This window comes from Malus sylvestris, chromosome 7 (genome assembly GCF_916048215.2).
Source record: "Malus sylvestris chromosome 7, drMalSylv7.2, whole genome shotgun sequence".
NCBI lineage: Eukaryota > Viridiplantae > Streptophyta > Magnoliopsida > Rosales > Rosaceae > Malus > Malus sylvestris.
The window spans coordinates 20792142-20812476 of record NC_062266.1 but is presented as its reverse complement, the minus strand read 5'-3'; positions in this window follow the sequence as shown (position 1 = coordinate 20812476).

Sequence of the window (20335 nt, the reverse complement as noted above, 5' to 3'; positions counted from 1 at the left end):
TCATACAAATAAAATATTACAGAAAAAAGCTATAGAATAAAAATACAAGATTAATTGTAATTATATACTAAATTATTAAAACTTCGAATGTCATATTAGCTATAAAATTTGAGTATTCATATAATTGAAAATCTGCCAAACAAATACCAAATATCCTTATCAAGAATATATGAAACTTATCCCATAGGAAGTGTAAATCTAACAGAAATGTTTTGTTTGTGTTGTTTAAATATTCTTGGCAAATTAGAAAACAGTTTTAAATATTTCAATGAACCCATTTGGGAAGGGATTGTTGATGTTGTAGTCAGCAACAGCCTAAGAATGTGGTCCGCTTTTGGGTTTTAGATTTTAATACAGATTAAACACCATTTGGTGGATTAAATTATAGTTCTTTACATGGTCAAAAGCAACCGAGCAAACCCAAGTTTTTTTCATTTGTAGTGGTTAGAAAATCATACGTATGCAAGTGGTTGTGTTGCCAATTGTCCGTCTCCTCGTTACAATCTAGAAGCTGAGGACTAGATTCATGGCCATCACAATCATGAATGACGTCTTAGATGAGGTATTCACCGAACTTTTCTTAACTTTTGAGGAGATGTCAATTTCTCCTTTAAATTTTCATTTTAGCCAATTATTCTTTTGAATTTTCATAATTAAACAATTTCATCTCTAAATTTTAATTTTAGCTGATTATAATTGGCCAGTTAGTATTGAATTTGTTGAGATGAGTGAGTAATTATTTTTCTTATTTGAAATTGATATGGTCATGTGAATCAAGTCATGAGGAAGGCTAATGAAATGGCATCATAACCATGTTGCTGAAAAAGAAAGATTAGTGAAGATTCATAGTTGTCAATATTAGGGATAAATTAGAAAAAAAAAACAAAAATTGTACAGAGTGAACTAGTTGAAGAGAAGAAGGAAAAAAATTAAATAAATGTTGTTGACCTTAAGGACAATAAGACTTTTTTTTTTCCATCAGACAATTTCCATGTGCCATGTACATGATCAAGATGGATGAAAAATTCTAATGTAACAACCCGTCCCAATTTTTAAGACTTTTAATAAGTTTTAAAGGAGTGAATTGACGAAAATGCCTCTGGAGGTGAGATTGTTGACTTTCGTTGACCATCTTTTTGTGATGCGTACGAGCCACTATTTTACCGTATTCTCGAAGATCTCGATGGTACGAATGCGCAGGCGTAAGTGGAATCAAAATCGAAGTTACGATGGTGGTTTTACAGAGCTACAAATTCGAAAAATACTTTTGTAAAAATACTATTTTATATTTTATATATTTATTCAAAATTTTATATTATTATATCATTATTTTAATATTTTTTAGGGATACTTTTATTATCTTATTAATATTTCCGGCCTATGGGGCCCACACTTACCCAAGCTCTCCACTCCTTTCTTGTTATGTGTTCCTTCTCCCTCTCCCCACACTTTCGAACTCTTTCTCTCTTCTCTCTATCTTCTCCTGCAACTCTCTCTCTCTAACTCTTTCATTCCTCTGCAACCACCGACACCGAGGACAGTGAGCACCAACTCGTCATTTTCTCCGGCGAGCTTCATCAAACCAACACCGAGCTTCGTTCGAAATCCGAGAGGATCTCGACGAGAATCTAACAAATCCGACCAAGTAATTACCTTAGGAAGTCTCCCCAGTTTTCTGGCGATGACGTCAATAATTGCAGGCCTTTTTTCGACCGATTCTGACCACGACTTGTCTTGATTTTGGTGCGATTATTAATGTAAACTCCGACTTCCTTCGCTCGAACAGTTGTGACCTCACAAGTATCTGTGAATGTGTCTTTTCTTTTATACATATTATTGGAGTTTCCATATATAGATTAATATTGCATTTTCCAAGTGTTGCCATAATTAAATTGACATTATAATAATTGTCGCGATGATTGAAATTGTGAGATTATTATGAATCCTACGGGATGCACATGTATGCATATTATTACGAGATGCCTTATTTATATTTACGGCAGTGAATTTGGGTCGACGTAAATGATTGATTTACCGATGTATGATTTTATTTACGTTATCTACTTTTATCGTTGCTGCACCGATGTTAGTACTCGCCCGAGCTAGGACTAGTCTTTCACATGTATGTTCACATCACACCGTACGTTCACCTTAGGTGCTAGTCCTGTCCTTGATTGCTATAGGTAATTAGGACTCGTAAGTGATGTACATAGCGCCAGTCTTCACGTGATTGTACTACTAGAGTGTATATCATTATTACACCTAGTCCTATCCATGTCAGAATATCTCTGCATGGACTCATTTATTTACAAAATATTGTGACGTATTGAATTCTTGAGATATTGTAGTCTACGATAAGTATTTTCATACTATACGTAGTATGTATATTTTGGAAACTATACTTGTTTTACAGCAAGGGGTTATTATATTTTCGAGAAGGTTTTTACAAAACTTTATTTTTAGGCCCACTCACCCTTGTTTTTCACCCCTCCAAGTTTTAATGGCAAAGTTTTTGGTGTCAATGAGGATTTTTTGCAATCTTGGTATTGGAGATTACCTTCGATGGTATAATTCTCATTCTACTTTTACTATACTTTACTTATGCTTTAACATCACGTGTGAAATGGGTTTATTCCTGCTCACTAGCGCACCCTCATATTTAGGCACTTTTAGGTTTAAATTTATTCACATTTTCCACTTCACTACACTTTATGGCTTTGTCACCTTCCTGGTGTCAGCCAGTACAGCTTGATTTGGAGTCTAGGCGAACATTCCGGATCGGGGTGTGTCAATTTGGTATCAAAGCATAAGTTTGGGTAGTATTGCGTTCATCACACACGTGATGTAACCATTCTTGATATTGAACCTAATGTCGAATCTTGCCACCTCGTCGAATACGAAAAACGTGTTAGCTCTTCCTAAGTTTTGAACAATTGAGACAACTTTTTCATATTCTAGGAGATCATTTTGGTGAACGCCTTTAGACCTTAAGCGAAAGAATTCCTTGCGAATGAAAGATGTAGATTTGAGACAAGTTAATGGCCCTGAAGCAAGGCTACTGTATTGATAGTTACATGAGATTTACCCATCAATTCCATTACTATCCAATCATCCTTATCAACCCTTCTATGATAGGAAATCAGAAATAGTTTGATTCATTGGCAATACCCGTTAGAATACCACATATTAAAATTTCTACAAAGCTTTACTTTTCGTCGAAATCTCTGGATTTGTCTTGAGTGGCGATGTGATGCTAAAGTGGTAGCACTCGATAGAAGAACATTTGGGGGACAGTCACTTTTGGTCCCCAATGGCACTAATCTTCTCAAACGCACTAGTTATAATTCCGAAACTTCAGGAGGAAGATTCCATTTCAAAGTAGGTTATTAGTAATTCCTTCTCTTGGCTTTAGGACATTTCAACTAACACTAGTTCTTAGACTTACTTTCAATGTTGTACTCGTCATTTTGATGAGTATAGGCCTGAGAGTACGAGTTGTTATACTTTCAGGTAGTAGAAATCCTAGAAGTAGTAATCAATTTTCCCTAGGATCAATGAAACCACCTCTTAGGACCAACTCCATACCAATCATCTTAAACCATTCACCTAAGCGAGCTCTAACCTGTAATTAGTCTATGGTGGCGCTACTAATTGACTATAGTGTCCGATATCCAAAAGTTGTCAACCAATATTCAAGCGATATAATTTCTGATACCGGACACATGCTAGTATCTAGGAGTGGTACCTTTGTGCCAGAACGTCGATTCATAGTTTCAGGGTAACGAACAATATCAAAATATCATAAATACGTTAATTAGTGGTGCGATTGTTAGACTGATTAACAGTGACTACCCGAGCCGAAGAAATTCAATCGTGTAAACTTACGAGTAAGCCTTGTAGGAGGATAGTAAACTCGCAGTTGTGTTAACGAACGATTTTACCCATTAAGAAACTAGAATATTCTTGATCACTTATCTTTGTGGTCACTTCCGCGGGCAAACATTAGAATTGAAGCACGAGTTAAGTTCCCATTGTAAGAGCAAAACTGAGTATCAAGGAAGTTGTGAAGGCCTTTAGTACGAGGCGTAATGAAAGGAAGTAGTCTAGCACGTTTCGAGGATGTATATCTCTGGTGTCATTTCTCAAAATTTTTACTTGGGATACCACTGAAATGGGAAGTAGAGTACACCATTGATACACTTTCTATTATTACACCTATTTTCTTTGCATCATCTTGAACTTCAACGTCATGGAGAAACTTAGTTACAAAATCTTATCAGTTAGAGACTTATCTAACCCAACATTTCACCTTAGGGAACCTTAAACCAAGTCACGGAAATGATAGACCGGACCTTCGGATCATACCTAGATTTTAGCAACTCAATTGGGTGGCAATTAAAACCGTTAACCCATACTTCGAATTGATGGTCTCTTCAACAAACTTCTAGAGCCCTAGTTTTTTCCTTAGCCTAATGAATTTGTAGTAGTCTTATCAACGACTTTCTCATCTACTTCGACAGCGAGACTAAATTCTTTAAACACAGGTAGGCAGATTTATACCAAATTCCTCAAATGTTACCTTTGTTTAGATTAGTACTTTTCTTGGGAGACGTGATCTCAGTAGACGATATTCTTTTCTTTTCCCAAAAGTTTGTAACTGTGGAAATTGAAATCCTTACAGAGTGTTGTTGTAAATTATGAGATATCCTTGGCATTTTCAGTCTTTATCGCTAATTTGTTAGCAATTTTTCAGCTATAACGTTTCTCCTCACATGTCAATCGAGGAAATTTAGTTTAACCTAAGACGTAGAATATGATTAAAGTTGTGACAATTGAGGCGTTGTCTTGTTTAGACCATTCTTCGTACACTTTTCGATAACATCGATAACTTCAAAATCCACAGTGATGATTCTCTGGATGTATTGGCTGCGTACTGATGCAGCACGATGAAGTATCGCTTATGTTTCCCAATGATTGGAACTGTACGAAATGAATAATCTGATTCATGGCCTAGAGTCAACAGTTATCATCTTCATTTGAAAATCGAATGACACTTCTCTGTGGAGAAACGTGTCCAAAATCTTTACTAACCTTAGACCTCTCAAATATATCTTCATTTGAAAGGAACTAGATTTCTGACAATGGCGATGGAAAAACCAAATCAATGCCTACGATTGCACCATCATGTTTTACCCCGGTTTTACAAACGTAATGACTAATTACTGTAGCAAAAGACATATCTACCCTTGAACACTTTCAGCTTGTCCTACCTTATTTCAATTGGAATTCATGATTATTGATATGACGTTACTTACAATTCATCAAGAAATCGTTCGAGTGGTTGTAATCACTTTCTGTATCCAAATAAGATGAGAAATTATCAGCAAAAGCTCCATGTATGAGGTATCTTGTACATGTTGAGATTATGATAATGTTTCGATGATTATCAACTGACTTGACTAGTCAACTCACTTTCCGTTGGTCCAGAGGGATTACACTTTAGATCACTTGATAAAATTTCTCATTCTTGAATTTATCATATTTTCTAGCGTTTCAATCAACATCTACTCTAACTGTGATTCCATATTCATCTTTTTGTGCTGGAAGCATTTCAGTCAATCGTGGGTACACGTCTACCCTATTGGACTTCGTATTGTTTCTGAAGCAGATAGACCATCTAGGAGAATCGCTCGGACCTTAGAATTTTAGTTATGACCATTAATTATGTCATGTCCCGGCACAGGCCCCCACTACATCCCAGGCTACATCCCAGGCTCGACTCCGCCGTAGCACGATATGGTCCGATTTTGGCCCCTACCACGCCCTCACGATTTTGTTTATGGGAACTCACACGAGAACTTCCTAGTGGGTCACCCATCATGAGATTGCTCTCACGCGAACTCGCTTAACTTCGGAGTTCCGATGGAACCCGAAGCCAGTGAGCTTCCAACAGGCCTCGTGCTAGGTAAAGAAGGGAATATACATATAAGGCTTATATGATCCATTTCCCTGGGCGATGTGGGATGTTACAATCCACCCCCCTTAGGGGCCCAACATCCTCGTCGGCACACATCCGGCCAAAGATTTACTCTGATACCAAATTGTCACATCCCGGCCCGGGCCGCCACCACATCTTGGGATCGACTTCACTATAGCACGATATTGTCTGCTTTAGGCCCTACCACGCCCTCATGGTTTTTTTTTCTGGGAACTCACATAAGAACTTCCCAGTGGGTCACCCATCATAGGATTGCTCTCGCTTGAACTCGCTTAACTCCAGAGTTCCGATGGAACCCGAAGCCAATGAGCTCCCAAAAGGCCTTATGCTAGGTAGAGAAGGGAATATACATATAAGGCTTACATGATCCATTTCCTTAGGCGATATGGGATGTTACAAATTCCCCAATCACCTAACAAATGCTCAGCTAAATGAATCTTTACCATTGGTGATTGAATATTCCGGAAGCTACCGTTATAGTGAGATGTTATGCATTCAATCTAGTTATCTCGTGTTATAGATTTGATGGACATGTTTTAACCCTCAAATTCTTAAGTGTTTTTTTAGCCTTCTCAATATAGTTTTTTTTTTTCGCTAAATCCAAGGGAAATTCACTTTTAATTTGCTTGCTAAGACATTGTGAACCATATTGTCTGGGTACATTGTGTGACTAACACTATTATATCTTGCCGTGATACGTGTTTCACTTCCAAGTCCTAGGAAGTCTTCTTGGAGCCCATAGGTACTAAGTTTTGTGTTGTACCACATTTCACCCTCAGACTAATGGCCAGTCTAAACAAACTATCCATACCTTAGTGGACATGTTAAGTTTACCCATTCTATAGGTTTAGCATGATTACAACTAACACCTATCCCTGTTAGAGTTGCATGTAACTTCGATTATAATTTTGATTTTAGGTATGGCACCATTTGTGGCGTTGTAAACAGATTTTATGCAATGTACATGATTGAGAGAAGAGTATTGAGAACAGGTATCTGAAAGATCAAGATTACGATATAGGAAATTGTGTACTATTGACGATGTCGCTCGAAAGGGTAGTACGTGAGTGCGATTAAGGCATTTTTTGGGTGATTTATGCCAATTTCCCAATGGGGGCATGATGGTAATATTGCACCCTCGGGAAATTATTTCTTGCTTATCGAGACAATAGTGAGTTGTCGCTATTGCGGGCTGCAGACGTAATATCGATAACTTATTCGTTGGATTTGTTAAGCAAATGGATAAGTAGGCTGTCTACGTTAGTATTTTTATTTATTCATTTAGTTATTTTATTTATTGTTTGGGCTTGACCCAAAGATACTACACACATATCTTCGGTGTACGTGACACTACGAGTGCGTAGATGAAATTTTTCTGTATTCAATTTTACTTTCAGTACAACTATTTTAAATTTTACATTATTGTGTATACGTATTTTGTTGTTATGTTATTATATATGTATTTTTTTACCTTGTGCTTATATAAAGATATTGTATTATAGTGTTGTGTTGAAGGAGAAGAAAAGTTTGAGTTTGGAGGCATGAAAGAGGAATCACTGCAATCCGATCGCAATGGAATGGGATTCTCTTTTATGCAACCACTCTAGCTTGATTTCTTCTTTATTTATTTTTCTTCTATCTTCTCACTATTTTATGTATAGCAAGTTATTTCAAATTTCGGGGGCTAAAATTTTTTTAGGTGGGTAGATTGTAACAACCCGTCCCCTATTTTTCAACTTTTAATAATTTTAAAAGAGTGAATTGACGAAAATGCCATTGGAGGTGACATTGATGACTTTTGTTGACCATCATTTTGTGACGTGTACCAGTCACTATTTTGACGTATTCTCGAAAATCTCGATGGTACGAACGCGTAGGTGCAAGCGGAATCAAAATCGGAGTTACGATGGAGGTTTTACAAAACTACGAGTCCGAAAATTACTTTTGCAAAAATTACTATTTTGTTGTAGCCTATTTTATCTGACAAGGGTAAGGGGGCCGGCGACAAGGAGAAGAGAGATTGAGAGATGTGTTTGTAGAATTGTAGGGGAATGTATATGTTATCCCTCTTACATAGTGCCTTTATTTATAGTAGTAAATAAAAGAAGAAATTCCTTCATCCCCAAGGAATACAAGTTGTAATAGGAAAGGATAACTAGAATCAAATCTAATCTAGGATTTACAAATAAACTAGGAAAGTTTACAACACTCCCTCTTAAGTGCATAAATACTCAAGGTAGATTTAACATCATGCAGAAGTTAAGAAAGTCAATTAGTCAGCACTGATTCTAAGGAACAACGCTTATTCTCAATAAGGTAGGAACTTGCATAAGGTAGTAAGCCTTACTAAAAAATCCTAAGGCTATGGCAAAAACCCAAGTAGGGACAAAATCCATACTCTAAGGAAAATGTGTGAGAAATACAAAGTCAATAGAAACATTTACGGGACGTCATCATGGATATGACCAGCCCAAGGTGGGTGCCTCGTTAAAACCTAGTTAGGTAGAAAAAAATGCTCCCAATCATAAGGAAAAAGAGTACATTAAGATCAAGCAAGTATTCTTGCGGATACTCCCCCTAAGTCTGACACAATTCCACAGAGAAATAGCAATGTTACAACTCAAAAAGTTTACGCATACCAATTCCATGAACAAGCTTCTAAAATGTCACCTTCGGCAGTGATTTGGTGAAAAGGTTGGCAAGATTATCTTGTGAACAGATTTGCGTGACTCCAATCTTCTGATGCTCTTGTTGTTGATGTGAAAAAAAGAACTTCGGCGCAATGTGTTTGGTGTTGTCTCCTTTGATATAACCCTTCTTGAGATGTTCGATGCATGCTGCATTGTCTTCAAAGATCATCGTCAGGACATCAACAGTGGGGTAAAGATCACAAGAGCTTTGAATATAGCTCACAACTTCTCTCAACCAAAAGCATTCCCGAGTTGCTTCATGTAAGGCGAGAATTTTAGCATGGTTAGATAAGGTGGCAACTAAGGTCTGTTTAGTTGACTTCCAAGAGATTGTGGTGTCTCCAACGGTAAAGACATAACCAACTTGAGAACACACCTTGTGTGGATCAAACAAGTATCATGCGTCGGCATAACCAACAAGGCGAGAATCGACTCAAGAATTAGAGGGTGCAGCATTACTCGAGGATTCATAGGGATAGAACAAGCCTAAATCTGTACTACCCTTAAGGTAACGATAGTTATCTTTCACGCCAGTCCAGTGTTTGTATGTTGGTGCATTACTACATCTTACCAAAAGATTAACAGTGAAGGAGATGTTTGGTCTAGTGCATTGAGCTAAGTACAATAAAGTGCCTATCGCACTTAGATAAGGAACTTCAGGCTCCAAAATTTCTTCATCATCCTCCTTCAGACGGAAGGGATCTTGTTTTGCATTTAGCGATCGAACGACCATATGAGTACTTGAAAGCTTTACTTTATCCTCATTAAAATGGCGCAAAACCTTCTGGTTGTAGTTCAATTGATGTACTAGGATTACATCTGAACGGTGCTCTATCTCGAGACCAAGACAGTATCGAGTCTTTCTTAGATCTTTCATCTCAAATTCCGACTTCAGGTGCGCGGCAGTTCTCGCGAGCTCTTTAGAAGTTCCGATAAGGTTTATGTCATCGACATATACCGATGACATATACTGCAACAATCGTAAATCCAGAATGTGATTTCTTAATGAACACACAAGGGCATAGTTTGTTGTTCACATATCCCTGACTAGTCAAATACTCACTCAAAAGGTTATACCACATTCTTCTTGATTGTTTTAAACCGTAGAGTGAACGCCTCAACTGAATTGAGAGCGTGTTATGAGGTTTGGAAATATTTGAACCAGTCAATGTAAGTCCTTCAGGAATTTTCATATAGATTTCCGTATCAAGATCCCTATATAGATTCGCAGTTACTACGTCCATTAGCTGCATACTCGGTTTTTTTGAAACTACCAAATTGATAAGGTAGCGGAAAGTAATCACATCTATAACGGGTGAATAAGTTTATTCATAGTCAATCCCAGGGCGTTGTGATAAGCCTTGCGCAACAAGACAAGCTTTCTAATGCACAATTTCGTTCTTCTCATTACCCTTTCGAACGAAAACCCACTTGTAGCCAACTGGCTTCACATGTGGAGGAATAGGAGCTACATGTCCAAACACCTTACGTTTCGCAAGCAAATCGAGTTCGACTTGGATTGCTTGTTTCCAGTTTGACCAATCAGTTATATGTCGACATTTATCAACGAAACGCGGTTCAATGTCATTGCTCAACATGATCTCAGTAGCTACTACAAATGCTAATGCATCATCGACAATCATCTCATTTCTACGCTACACATCATCTAAGCTATCATAATAGACTGAAATTTCACGATTCTCCGAAGGAGGATTCATCTTTTCAAGGATGCTTTCGTAATCTAGAATTTCCTCATGAATTGAATACAATGAGTAAGCGATAATCGGATTAACGGTAGGCTCTTCGGGACCTTGTGCCGTGGATTTCCTCTTCCGAGGGTGTGAATCCTTTGAACCAAGAGGTTTACCATGCTTTTGTGTAGGGGCAGATGATTGGTTAGCCGCTAATGTACGTGGATCACCTAAATTGGCCCCCCGAACCTGCAAAAGGGAAGTCCGTCGTACATTTGCTACATCCATCTTTGCAGGCGTATTCACAACTAGAATATATGATCTTGTCACTCGTGCTAGATCAGTGAAAGCATCTAGCATGCTCTGAGATGCGCTCTAAAGATCTAATATGCATTGCACTTCAGTCTCTTACTAAGTGGTGTGGGGATCTAAATGAGACAAAGTGAGAGTCGTCCAAGATATTTCGTGTCATTCTTCAGGAACATTGACGTTCTTATCTCCCCCTAACGAAGGGAAGACTGTCTTATAGAAGGGACAATCTGCGAAACGAGCGGTAAACAGATCACCTGTCAAAGGTTCTAAGTAATGAATAATCAAAGGAGAATCATATCCAACATAGATTCCCATCCTTCACCAAGGCCCCATTTTTGTACGTAAGGGTGGCGAGATCGGCACATATACCACACATGCCTCAGGCGGACCAACTTTGATGCTGCAATATTGTATGGTCCCCAAGCAGCGATCGGGAGCTTGGTACGTATGACTAATGATCGAGCAATCATTTGTAAGTGCTTAATGAAAGCCTCTGCCAGGCCATTCTAGGTGTGAACATGGGGTACAAGATGTTCAACTTCAACCCCAACCGATATGCAATAGTCATCAAAAGTTTTAGATATGAATTCCAGCATTATCCAATCGAATAGATTTTATCAAATAATCAGGGTAGTGAGCCCTGAGCTTGATAACCTATGCCAACAGTTTGGAGAATGCAGTGTTCTTTGTGGACAACAAGCACACGTGTGACCAACGTGTGGAAGTGTCAACAAATGTCCCCTTGAATCCATTGTAGAAAAATGGGAGGATTCGAACGAATCTTGTTATAAGAAGGCTTAGTAATAAGTATTCCCATGGAACATGTTTGACATGTAACTCCTTGGATCGAACCAAAACTTTGGGTTAGTGGATGTTGTGTGATGATTTGAGGATACGGCGCGCTATTCGTCCAGGATGTCCCAAACGATCATGCCAAAGTGTAATTTCGTGCGCGGTCCCAGTAGTAGGGCCGACCACATAGTGGTTTTCTATAGGATGTATGGTCGTAGTATACAGACCACTCAGGATACGTTTCATCTTCTCTAGAATACGCTTCTAGCCATATTCGTAAGAAGTTATGCACAAAAATTCAACTTCGTTTTCTACATGGATTTCAACATGGTAATTGTTATCTCTAATGTCCTTGAAACTCAACAATGTTCTTCTGGAACATGGAGAACAGAGTGCCTTAGAAATGGTCAAGATTGTACCATTGGACAACATTATACGTGCCTTACCGAATCCTTTTATCAGGTAAGATGGGCCTGAGAGGGTTGTTAGAGGTGCATTCTTAGGTATGAAGTTAGTGAAATAGATGTATTCACATAAAACGGTGTGCGTGGTTGCACTATCTTCTAGATAACTAACTTCCCCACTAGCCATACCTAGAATGAAAAATTAATTTGAATTGGTCACATGCGTAAAAGTTCCAAAAAACAAATAACCAACAAATAATCCAAACGTAATGGAAAATTGTTCAACAATCAACCAAAAAACAAGGGGGGTTCATCCACTAGGTGGAATTCAGCCCCATTGTGTAATTTTTACTAAAAAAATAGTTTATGACTAAGATTCTAATCTTCCATAGGTGTGGTATCCTCTTGAAAGTCAGAAACCTCCATCTTTGTAGTCTTCGGTTTGTCCACTTACACGAAGTTTGATTCAAACTTCTTACAACGAGAATGATATTCAGCTACAACCTTCTGGGAGATCGACAAACATGGGACCAATGGTCCTTTGAACCATAGCGATAGCACATATCCGTATCCATGGTTTCAAGTGCTTTGCCTATATTCTTGAAGTTCAGGGCCTTAGGAGTGAGGTTTGAGCACTTTTAGGCTTTGCTTCCTCCTTTGGATGGGCCTTGACTCTGTTGACATTGGTGGGATGGCTTCTGGCCGCCCCTACCACACCTCTTTTGGTGTTTTGGGCATTAGTTTATGCTATAATGTGATTCAGGCACAGCAGTCTGGTGCGAAAATTATCTTAACACACAAATTTAACCCTCTTTTGACAATTGTAGTACAAGTATAAGTAGGGATCATTCTGAACTGGGGATTAGGAGGGCTTGCTAATAACCTCTAAACTGATTCAAAAACATAAAACTAAACTTAAAAACACTTAACAAGATTCACAAGACTCAAAGCAAACTTAAAATACTCAAAACAGCTTAAAACAACTAAATAAACTTAAACTAGACACTAGGAATGACTTTGGACGAAAATTGACTTTTACTTGAATCAAAACATTTAAAAACACAAATTAAAATAGATTCTAACTAATTAGACACACTAAAGTAAAGGGGGATTGAGTTTTGGATGAAGTTGAGACAAACAAACAAACAAGTATGAAAAACTAGACAGATTGTAAAACAAATTTGAGAAATAAGATGATGGATGGGATAGCTAGAGACTTTTTCTCCACACATGATATGTATGCAAACAACTCGATTTCCAATTATTACTTCATTGAATTATGAATGACAATGCTCCAAATTAACCGTGACATCACTAGTTAATTCTCAGATTTTCCTTGTTTTATTGGATTGGATAACATCATTCGACAACCCAAAACATTCTTCTAAAGTTCCCTACATGACATCATAATAGAGATACAATCAAAGATCATTACGTTTAATGAAAATCATAAGCATTGACAAAGCACTTGCAACTATGACATCATGTCACTCATGCTAGGAATTGAACTTAACGCGATCCTTTATAAGCGACCTTCACTACATGTGAATATAAGTTTGTAACGATTATGTGAAACTTCCTTATATTCTAGCAACAGATTTATTCATGCCAATTAAGTGTCGACCCTTAATTAACAAATACAAATAAGTTATCAATCAAATAAGTAAGCCAATTGCATTCACAATTCAAGAGTTCATAACTGGAATTTATCAAATTATATTGCACACATAATCATGGCTTTGAAATCATCCCTAGCCAAGAGAGGTTTAGCCACTCATATTTGCAACAAAACGAAAGGAAATGAATTTAAACATTAGAAACAAAAGAAAGAAAACACCTAAATGCTCCAACGATCCAAGTTGGACAGCAAGCACGTCCAAGCACTTTCCTTCCCTTCCTTTGCTACGGCACAAGGTGTTGGTGAGTGTTTGAAGGTTTGTTTGTATGGAGGAATGGATATGAAGATGAATGGATGTGTTTAGATGAAGGTTGTGTTGAAATGAGAGTGAATGATCTAACAAAGTATGAACTAAATTTATGTTACACATACTTCCTTTTATAGAGAAAGTGCATGGCAATGAAGGGGAACATGAAATCTGAAATGATGCATGAAATCTGAAATGATGGAGGGAACAAGGAATGGTGTAGCAATTGAGTGCAATGATTCAATGTAATGATGCATGAAATTTGAAATGATGGAGGGAACAAGGAATGGTGTAGCAATTGAGTGCAATGAGTGGTGTTTGAAATGATTCAAAGGTGAAAGTGAAGTGATGATGCAAAGCATGGGGGTAAAATGGAGTGGTGTTGTAACTAGGGAACATGAATGATTGTGCACATGGTAGAGAAAGGAAATGGAGGTGGAATGATGCAACAAATGAGTCAATGGAGGGAACATGGATGATGATGCACGGCATAGGAATCCAAAGAGAGTGCAATGGTGGTGCACGACAATGATGGAAAGGTGAATGGTAGAGTGACACCCATTTGTGGCTGAGCTCTTTGTCCTTTTTACATTAATTCTTCTTTCTCTTTAACACATTCCTGGCCTCTTTAGTCTTCAATTTCGTCCATCCACCTTGCTCCCTGCATGTGCTATTCATTCCAAGCCCAAAACTGCTCCAAAATGCATCTTATTTCTTCATAAGGCCTATGGACCTACAAACACACGAAAATAGCTTAAAATACATAATTAACTAAGAAATAACAACATAAATGCATGAGAACAAGCTAACTCAGTCACATAAATTTGCTCCTATAAAATTCCCCCACACTTAGCTTTTGCTAGTCCTCGAGCAAAACAAAACAAACGAAACAAACAAAACACAACCTAGACCTTCCAACATTTGCCTCAGGAATTTTTAATGAAACATGACATGTTAAAAATCATCATTCCCATAGATTTTGGTCATCTTTACACTCTAGCACATACTTAATCACAGTCACCACTTACTAGTTCACAATTAACCAATTAAAACGATGTTTGAATGTAGTAACATGCCTTAGAGAATTTGCTCAATTTCTTACAAGATACTCTCTATTTTCACACACATTTTCTGACGACACACCCTACACTAGTATATGTGAGAAGATTAATGTAAACACGAAAGACTAGGACTCACATATGTTATAACAAAGAAAGCAATTTTCTGGAGTTATTAAGCATGTTTAGATATGATCTCATGAATGGAATGCTACTACTTAGATGCGAGAACTAGTGACACCATATGCTCATACCAATTTCGAACTCCACAAATTGAAACACAAAACACTCAAGATTGAAGTCAAGGGTTGTAACGGGGCTTGGGGGTAATGGCTAACAAAGAAAGGATAGGGATAGCAAACGTTCTTAAAGCGATAGCAAGCAAAGTAATGAAATAGACACTTGGAATTCACTTAATAATGCAGAAATTAACTTTTAAACACAAAGGGAAGATTCAAGCAACACTTAGGACCGTATTCAATGTTTTGGACCATTTTTTAACAAACTTTTTTTCTTTTCACTTTTTTTTTTCTACCCGTACCTTATTAAGGACTTTGGCACACACACACACACACAAGAATCACTTCCCCCACACTTGCTTTCTGCAATACATTGATAAAAATAAATAAATAAAGTTCATTTTAAGTCATGCTTTACTATGCTTCAAGAACAAGGGTATGGATGGTCCTAAAACTAGGCTAGGTAAGGATAGTGTGGATTAACAAAGACCATAGGCTTAACAAGGCTTAACAAGGCTCAACGGGGTTAAACTTAAACATATAATAAAATAGGGGCACGGCAATTTGGCTTTGGTGGTCACTACACAACTTCATCTTGAATATGTGTTATGCAAATCAATAGCATGCTTTGAATGAAATAGGCATGAGTTCTAGCATTTGGAACTAAATGATGAAACGCCTTCTAAGTAGCAACCAAGCAAAGAATAATGAGATCATGCAACGACTTTAGAAAACAATGATGCACAGATTATTAACTCTCCAAATAAACGTTTAGGCTCAAGTCTCACAAGGTTGTAGCGTTCATTTGAGTTCCTTCCTTCAAGCATCTTACAAAAACTGATTTTTCCTTTATCATTGCATGTGAATTCATAAATTATAACCACAACCAAGCATACACCAAAGAGTAAATCAAATTTTCATCTATGTTTATAACTCTCTTTAACAGTCATGTAATTAAAAACCAAATCCTCATCATTGTGTTGAAAGGTACCCTAAGACACAAACAAACACATAAAAACAACTCTCTTTTTGAGTTTTTCAAAACAGTTTTTCAAATTTTTATGATATTTTCGGATTTTTATGTCAAAACACACTAAAACACTCCAAAACAGCTTAAAAACACTTAAAACAGCAAGGAACAACACTAGAAGTAATGGGTGATAAACTCGTACGAATTTCATGCAAAACAACTTGGTTACCCCCCCTCACACTTAAATCAAACAGTTTCCTCAATGTTTCAAGCATAAACTTACACAAAAACAAGCAAACAAACAAACAACGAATAAACATGACAAGCATGGCAAAGTAAAAACCAGACAGAGTAGAGTTTAAGAACGCAAATCTGGTTTTGGAGATAGATGATCTTGTTGACTTTCCACAGCTTTGATCTCGAACTGGTTTGGAAATCTGAGTGAGGAATATTAGAGTTCCTTGGTTATGCAGTCTGCATTCTTCTCTGCTTGTTTCTTCTAAACGGCAGGCAAGCACGGGGTAGAGGTGATGGTCTGTTTCTTTCTTCAATCTTTCCAAGTGCCGACCATTTGCTTTCTTTCCCCTTGTCCCTAGCTGAGGATGAATTAGCACATTGTCTCCACATGCTTCGAGGTATCATTTTCACTTCCCTTATTTGTTCCCTAGGTAGAAGTGGTAGACGAAGAGGAAGCATAAGATGTTGAAGATGAGTACTCGAGAGCAAGGCTAGGTAAGCAATTAGGAAGGGGTTCCAGGCAGTCGGTTCCAGATTGGAAAATTGATACCAAGTGCTGGCTGATTGCTCTTTTTCTCTTTGTCCCCGCAGATGAAAACAACAACAAGGAGAAGGACAGGGAGAAAGCATGATATGAGATACTCTTGCTTTCAACCTTCATGATATGAAATACTTTTGCTTTTGATGGGTTGTTTGCAGAGGTATCCCAGGGAATAAGGAACACTGAGTGACTTGAGAAGCTTTGTTGGGAAGGCATTCTCGGAGATGAAGAAGGGTTATGTATGTCTGCCTTGCAATTGAGGGTGAAGGTCGACATTTATATGAATTAATAACCGGTACTATTCTTTCACTCTTGTCGGCAACCGTTGGATGATTGAATAGTAATCTTCACGTGCTTTCTACGTCACCAGAAATCTTCGACAGATTGCCCATAATTTTCGCAAGGCTGAGTGTACATGTGACAAATGCTGACACGTCTAGAAAAGCAAATGCCTCTTCGATATCTAAAATCGGCGCTTCGACAAATTGCCCGTGATTTCCGCAAGCTGAGTGTGCATATGACAGATGCTGACATGTCTGGAAAAGCAAATGCCTCTCCAATTTCTAAGCTTGCCTCTTCGATTTCTAAGCTTCGTCGAGTGCAGAGGTTGCATGTGACAAGTGCGGACAAATCTGGAATAGAGGATGGCCTGTGGTTTCTGAGCAAGCCCAGCTTTTGAAAAAGCTAGCGCCTCTTCGATTTTTGAATTGGCCTCTTCAATTTCTGAGCTCGCCTCTTCAATCTCTGGAATCCCGTCAAGTGCTAATTTTTATAGAGGATAAGCAGTTCGTTTTTAAGCACACTTGAATTTCTGCCCATAGAAACTCCCTTCATTGCACTTCTAAGATCTCAATTTGTCCGACCACTTTTTTCTTCAACACCTTTGAAAATGTATGTCCCCTCCGACCGTCGTTTTGACTTGAACCTTGGTGAAGAGGCATCCATGCCTTCTCCAGACAACATATGGCGCCCATCCTTCATATCCCCTACTGATCCTCTTACCATTGGGGATTCGGTGATGAAGAATGATATGACCGCTGCGGTGGTGGCCCGAAACCTTGTCACTCCTAAAGATAACAGACTACTTTCCAAATGGTCTGATGAGTTAGCTGTTAAGGATTCTCTGGCTCTCAGTGTGCAGGTTCTGTGTCTAATATGGCCCAACGTCTATTTGCTCGAACCTGTCAAGTTGAATCATTGGCGACTGAAGTGATGAGTCACAAACAGGAGATTAGAGGGCTCAAGCATGAGAATAAACAGTTGCACAAGCTTGCACATAACTATGCTACAAACATGAAGAGGAAGATTGACCAGATGCAAGAATCTGATGGTCAGATTTTACTTGATCATCAGAGGTTTGTGGGTTTGATCATCAGAGGTTTGTGGGTTTGTTCCAACAGCATTTGCCTTCGTCTTCTGGGGCTGTACCACGTAGTGAAGCTCCAAATGATCAACCTCTAATACCTCCTCCTTCTGTGGCTCCGCCAACTGCTAATGCTCCACCGACTACTAAGACTTCTCCTAAGCAGCCTTTGTGAAGGCTCCATCTTGTATTTTTCTGCCTCTTGTTCATTTTCAACGAATTTTAATGTAAAATACCTTGCATATCTATCAATGTTTCAAAAATAAACCCACAACAAAAAACAATTAAACAAGCAACAAATAAAAATGACAATCATGGAAAAATAAAATTGCAGAAAATGGAAGGTTTTTAGGAACGCAAAACATGTGTTGCCTTCTAAGAAGCGCTTGCTTTAACGTCTTGCAGCCGGACGAAACTTCCTTCTAAGCTTGGATAGGGCCCATGACACTGAGTGGGATTTCTTCCACAATCTGCCCCACATCACTCTCATAGTATAGCTTCAGGTGATGCCCGTTCACTTTGAATTCGTCGTCGTTCCTTAAGCTTTTAACTTGGACTGCACCATGGGGAAAAACATTAGTGACAACAAATGGCCCAATCCACTTAGATTGTAACTTACCAGGGAATAATTGTAGACAGGAATTGAATAGTAGCACTTTCTGTCCAATTGAGAATGTTTTTCCCCGAATCATTTTGTCATGAAACGCCTTTGTTTTCTCCTTGTAAATTCGTGCATTCTCATAGGCTTCGTTCTGTATCTCCTCAAGTTCATTCAGTTGGAGCTTCCTATTTATTCCAACAGCATCTAAGTCCAAATTGAATGTTTTCACAGCCCAGTGCGCTTTGTGCTCCAATTCCACAAGTAGGTGACACGGCTTGCCGTAGATTAGTCGAAATGGAGACATCCCAAGAGGTGTTTTGTAGGCAGTGCGATATGCCCACAATGCATCATCTAAACACAAGCTCTAATACTTCTGGTTTGGCCCAACAGTCTTCTCCAAGATTTGCTTGATTTCTCTATTCGAGACTTCGTCTTAGCTACTTGTTTGAGGGTGGTATGGCGTGGAAACTTGATGTTTCACATTGTAATTTTTAAACAGCGCCTCAATGGTGCGATTGCAAAAGTGGGAGTCTCCATCGCTTATGAACACCCTCGGCATGCCAAATCTGGAAAAGATGTTAGCCTTGATAAAATCTGCCACCACTCTAGAATCGTTAGTATGAGTGGCTTTGGCTTCCACCCATTTCGACACATAATCAACGGCTAGCAAAATATAAGTAAAACCATATGAGGGCGGAAAGGGTCCCATGAAATCCATACCCCATACATCAAAGATCTCCACATTAAAGATGGGGGTTTGCGGCATTTGGTCTTTGGCACCGATTGTACCTGTTCTTTGGCATCTATCACAAGTTATATAAAATGTTCTAGTGTCCTTAAACAATGTAGGCCAATAGAAACCACTCTCTAAAACCTTAAGGGATGTCCTTTGGGTGCTAAAATGACCCCCACATGCATAACTATGGCAAAATGCAAGAATTGAATTAAACTCAGAATTGTGCACACATCTACGAATAATCTGGTCGGGACAATACTTCCACAAATATGGATCATCCCACACATAAAATCATGCATCATTTCTGAGTTGATCACGCTTGTATTTATCTAGAGTGCTAGGAACTTGTTTTGTGACCAAATAATTAACCAAATCAGCATACCAAGGCTCACTTACCTCTAGGGACAGCAATTGCTCGTCAGGGAAGGTCTCTGGAATGGGTAAGGAGTCCTCCTCGTGCACCAAACGGCTGAGGTGGTCAGCCACCATGTTTTCACTCCCCTTTTTGTCTCTTATTTCAATGTTGAACTCTTGAAGTAGGAGCATCCAACGAATCAACCTTGGTTTGGCCTCCTTCTTGGTGAAGAGGTATTTCAATGCTGCATGGTCAGAATATACAATCACTTTAGTGCCAACTAAGTATGAACGAAATTTATCTAAAGCAAATACAACTGCAAGAAGTTCTTTCTCAGTGGTAGAATAATTCAACTGAGCATCATTTAGTGTCCGGGAATCATAGTGGATGACGTGGGGCTGTTTGTTCCTCCTTTGGCCTAAA